This window comes from Monodelphis domestica, chromosome 4 (assembly GCF_027887165.1).
Source record: "Monodelphis domestica isolate mMonDom1 chromosome 4, mMonDom1.pri, whole genome shotgun sequence".
Taxonomy (NCBI): Eukaryota; Metazoa; Chordata; class Mammalia; order Didelphimorphia; family Didelphidae; genus Monodelphis; species Monodelphis domestica.
The window spans coordinates 249298184-249304183 of record NC_077230.1 but is presented as its reverse complement, the minus strand read 5'-3'; positions in this window follow the sequence as shown (position 1 = coordinate 249304183).

The window sequence follows — 6000 nt, the reverse complement described above, 5'->3', positions numbered from 1 at the left end:
ACCTTATATCTGTATAGATAGTTAATAATCCAAGTTCCCAACTGAATTAAGACATAAAGATGACTCAAAGAAATTCCTTTTCTAATTATCTCCCAAGCTCTTCTATAGTGAACCATGAAAGAAAGATACTCATTGTAATTAGAATGTTGTACCCCAGGACTCCATTTCCCAGTACCCCACTCTCCTCCTGTTGTTACATGCTGATGTAGACAGGATATAAATTCTGTGTAGTTCCACCTCTCACCCTCTTCTCTTCCTGTGATGACAGCTGTGGATGCAGGGTTTTTGAGCAGGTAGAAAAGCTTGAGCACATGTTTTTTTATTGTTAGATAATTACCTTTTTATTCCTTCACTGTAAGTGATTATTAATAAATCATATAAAATATAATACTTGGAGCTATTATATATTAATATTTAATCTTATATGCATTCACCTAATGCTTAGTTCTGGGAGGTCAAAAAACTGGTAATTGTGTTAAGGTACAGATGTAATCATTTTAGGAATATTATATTCCATTCCCTGGAATGATGATATATAGCATTGCCTGCTCCCCATCCCTACCCCATTTTCCTATCCATTTAAAAAAGTTTCTTGTGTGTCTCTTTTATGTGAGATAAATTTCCTCATTCTTCCTCTCCCTTCCTTTTTTTTTGAGATCATCAGAGCACAATAATTTCACAACTATGCCCTTTGTCTAAGTAAACTCCTTCTAACTGCTCTAATACTGATAAGTTCTTGGGTGTTACACATATCATCTTGCAAAATTGGAATATAAACATACTAACCTTATCAAGTATCTCATGATTTCTCTCATGTATACCTTTTTATATTCCTCATTGATAGTCTCGTTTGACCATCAAGTTTTCTATTCAGCTCTGGACTTTTCATCAAGAATGATTAAAAGCCTTCTATTTCATTTAATATCCATCACCCCACCACTGCAAAGGATTATGCTCAGTTTTATTTGGGAGGTTATTCTTTATTGTAATCCCAGTACTTTGACTTCTGGAATATCATATTTCAGGCACACTGTTTTATAGAAATAGATGCAAAATCTTCTGACATCTTGACTATGGCTCCATGGTATTTGAATTGTTATCTTCCAACTTCTTGAAATATTTTCTTCTTAACTTTGAAGTTATGAAATTTGGCTACAATGTTCCTGGGAATTTTCATTTGGGGAACTCTTCTTGGAATTCAAAGATGAATTGTTTCAATTCCATTTTGCCTCTGGTTCTATAATATCTTGGGAGTTTTCCTTTAAATTTTCTTAAAGTATGATGCCTATAGTCTTTTTTTAAAATCATGGATTTCAGAAAGACTAATAACTTTTAAATGATCTCTCCTTGATCCGTTTTCTGGATTACTAGTTTTTTGGGGGAATTTTTCATATTTTCTATTTTATTTAGTCCTTGACTTTATTTAATTTTTTTCTCAATGTCTTGTGGAATCTTTAGCTTGATCAATTCTAATTTTTAAGAAGCTATTTTCTTGAATGAGGTTTTGTACCTCTTTTATGAAGCTCTTCTTTTAAATCAATTTTCTTTTCAAAAATTTGCTTTACTTTTGTTTCTTTTTTGAATTTTTCCTTATTTGATTGTAAAAATCATGCGTTGCTCAGAGGTACCACCTCCCACCTGTCAGAGAGGCCAATATGATAGTAAAGTGATAAATGTTGGAGGAGATGTGGACAAAATAGAACACTAATGCATTATTGGTGGAGTTTGTTATGGGTAAAACTTATTGTTGGACTGAATATATTTTTAGTTGGTTGTTAGGGATTTAAATTCTAAATCCCAATAAAATACTCAAGTCAGAATGGAATTTTATGGTGGTTTATTTACAATAGAGTGAAGATATTAAGGAAGAAAGAGAGGAAAAAGAGAGAGATACCAGGCAGGAGTTTAGAGGCCGCAGCCAAGGGGGATAGAGCAGAGGATTAAATTGAGCACAGCTTCCAGCCATGAGGCCTCCACCAAGAGGAGGGGCCTCCTCAGAGGCTGGTGCCTCCAGAAAGCGAAAGTAAAGGGAGTTCCAAGAGATGGGCCTCTCCAGAGGCTTGTGTCTCTAGAAAAGTCAAGGAAAGGGTAGTAAACCTTGCACTCACCACATGGCAGTTTAAGGGAAGCAGTCTGAGGTCTCAGGATTGAGCTCCTCAATGGTCAAGTTCCACCGCCAAGTCCCTCTCACAGAAAGTGACTCAAAATATAAAGGCAGTTCTTTACATCACTTCCTGTGTCCCACATGTACCAATTGTGGCTTAAACTTGGTTTTGGATGGCCAAGAGGGTCAGTCAGTAGGTTCTGATTTGTCACTTGATAGCACACAGGCCATAGACTTTCCTCCTCACCACTTAATCCTTAAGTGGGGGTGTATATATTCCCGGTTGCTAAAATTCTAAAGACTAAGCATGGTGGAGTAAATCTAAAATTCACAATCCCCCTGATGATCATTGGGAGATTAGTCTTCCCAGTTGATCACTTAACATCATCATCTTGTACCTTTAAATCTTCTAACTACAGGTGCATACAAAATTTCACCTTCTAAGAGGAAACTATAATAGTCAGAGATAAGAGAGGAATAGAAGAGAGACAACAAAACCAAAGTTTTGCTGGGTGCATTGACAAAAACCAATTAGGGGGAAGTCCCCTTTTGGCATAAGAGTGTACATTCAAAATAAATATTATTCAACCTTCACTTCAATCAACCACACCCCAAAGTTCATTCTGGATCTTCTTGATGTAGTGTAGTATTTTCAGGCATCTTTCTGCCAACAGTTCATTCTCTCGATTTTATGAGTTAGCAAGCATCTTTCCTTGAAGATCTTTCTCGAACAAAAATTTTACATGTGGATTTTTATGAAAATACAATCCCCCCCTGAAAAGGGGGTTGAGAAATACCTAGTTCAACTCAGGATGCATGGCTGAGTTATGGGGTATATGAGTCAATTATCAATAGAGAAAAAAACCAAAAACATAAAGAAAAAATGGAAGAAAGTTAAACTTTTGGGAGAAAGAAAGAAATTCAAAATCAGAATAAAAATATCAAAAATATATGTACATAAAATTTCTGAGTAAAACAAGAATAAATTCATAATAGGCCCTTCTATTAGGGTCCAATTAAAGTAATTTTTATTCCACAAGTCTGTAGGACAAAATGCAGCAGTATTTCACTTGCCGATTTGCAGTCAAGACTACAGAAAATTGCCATACTATAAGAGAGGGAAAGGACTAGATTTTTGTATGATAGGGAAGTGTCATTCTCTGGTCTGATTTTTCATCATTCTCAGGGATAGGAGTAACCAGGAAAATAGGCAAACTTCAGTACTTGTCTGCAAGTATTTCACAAAGAGTGTGGATTGGAGTCCTACGTCTTAACATACACAAAGTGCCTCAATCTTGAGCCTCACACTAGGTTCAAGTCCTTTTCTATTGGCTTAGAAGTTCATCAATCCTACCTGAATTGGTTTCTTTCTATTGACCTATGTGCTCTTTGTTACTATTCAGGTTAAGTCTGTGCTTCTATGGCACTGTATAGATTAAGTCTGAGCTCCTTTTTTTTTATCCCATTTTCTAGAATCAGACACAAACATTAATCATGGTCCCATAACATTTATGAATAATGGAAGGTTTCCATAGTCTAAAGGTTTTCGGTATGCATTAATATTATAGTAAGTATATATATTTTGTTATATTACTGCAGAATGAAAAATAATATTGATTGTATGTACCTTAAATACAAGAAACGAGAAAAGGGAAAAAATAAAATATTCTAATCAAAAGAAAAGAAAAGCAATAAAAGTGTTCCCAAAAATAGTATCCACTTGTCAATGGATTATTATCTCCAATGCATGTTATAGGATATAGTCAATCAGTCTCAATAGAAGATGCTCTCTTTACATGTGAACAATGAATGCAAGAGTACTTCTCTTCAGTTTTTATAGATGTTGGAGTGATTAGCAATATTTGGAATGGCCATTCCCAGGAAGGCTGAGTTGCTCCAGTACACCAGAAGTTATTTTTATTTACGCCTTGTCTCCTGGGTTCAGGTCATGAAGTGAAAAGTCTAGTGGTCCTGCTTGTACTTCAGTTCCAGATTCATAGAGTTCATGCAGTCTGTGCTGTAATTCTTGTATATAGGAAGCAATAGAAGTATCTCCCTCTAATAATAATGTATATGCAGTGTAGAAGACTTTAGCCTCTATAGGTGGATGTCCAAAAAAAATCTCAAATACTGAGATGTGTAGGCCTCCCCTGGGCCTGCTTCTAAGATAAAATAGGATCAGAGAGAGAATTTCAGGCCATTTTAAATGTCTCTCAGTGCATAATTTGCCAATCATAGTTTTAAGTTCTGTAAAAATGGAGATTTGAACCCAGACTTCAATCCCCAAAAGTCCTTGACACTTCCCAGAATGCCCTATAATCTCACCTGAGTCCTCACCTGGGCCGAGAACACAATTTGTATTTAAACTGACTGTACTGCCTACTTTCTCTCTGCTTCCGCTTCTAAGCACATGTGTCTCTCAAGATGTAGAGTAAGTGGCTGTGAATGGGTTATTCAGCCCTAGACACGTGCTCTTCTTATTTTGTATTTTCTTATTTCTAATCATCTTAATCAACCTCTAAATATAATACCTTTAGTAGTGAAACTAAATTAACTGTTACAATTCGCTGTTCATTCAACTTGGCCTGAGCTCTGGGGATTATATGGTTCTTAAAATTTGGGGGTTATCCCCAAACAAGAATATATCTGAGTTAGAACAGAATCAGTAAAATGATTTCCCCTGTCTGAATCAATACATGCTGGCAGGCCAAAGTGAGGAATAATCTATTTTAAAAGCACCTTGGCAACAAAAGCCGCTGTGGCTCAGGCTATAGGAAATGCTTCTGGCCATCTGGTCAGTTGATCTACTATGACTAGACAAAATTCTAGCCTTTGGCTTTGTTATGAAATCTATCTGCAGGTGCTCAAAAGGTGTGCAAGCCAGAGGATGCTCACCAGACGTTTTGCCACAAAAGGTGTGTTGGTTAAATACTTGGCAGGTAGAGCAAGCTGTACACACTTTAGAGGCTATAGTAGTTATACCAGGGGCTATCCATACTCTCTTAACAGAGTCCACAATGCCCTGGGTCCCAAAGTGACCTTTCTTATGAACAGATTAGCAAATTTGGTAATAGAAACTTCTAGGGAGCAGGGGTTCCCTTCAGAGGACACCTATATTCCATTAATCTGTTTTGCCTTGAATTTTTGCTTCCATTTTTCCACTTTCCTTTCTTTATATGAAAGTGATAAATTTAAGTCATTAGTGGTTGTTAATGTTAAAATTAATTCAGACCCTTCTATGGCCACTAGCTTTGCAGCGGTATCTACCTGGTCATTTCCCCTAGAGACAGGATCAGTGTCACCTTTATGGGCAAAGAAATGAACCACACAGCTAGGGCTTCAGACAGCTGGAGAGCAAAAAGAACTTCATTAATAATTTATGCATTAGCTATAGATTTTCCAGCTGAGGTTAAAAATCTTCTCTGGAGCCATAGCATACCTACTGAATGATAAATGCCAAAAGCATATCTAGAATCTATAAATTGTTGCCCTTTTTATCCTTGGCAATTATACAGGCATGTTTCAGGGCTATGAGTTCTGCACCTTGAGCACTAATATTTGAGAGCAGTGAAGTTGACCATTCAGTGGCAAATTCAGTGACTATAGCAGCTCCAGAGTAGAGTATGCCATCCTTCATAAAAGAAGAACCATCAGTAAAGAAAACTAGATCTGGGTTGTCTAAGGGAGGGTCCAAGAGATTATCTCAAGGCTTTTCTCTCATGGACAATAGTCTTTAACAACAGTTCTCTTGAAGTTGGTAAATCTGGAAGCAAGATGGCAGGGTTAAGAATTGTACAGCATTTTAAAGAGATATTTTCATTGTTTAACAGGGTTATTTCATACTGTGTAATTCGCTGATCAGAGAATGCCTGTGTTCATTCTATGCCTTAGCAACC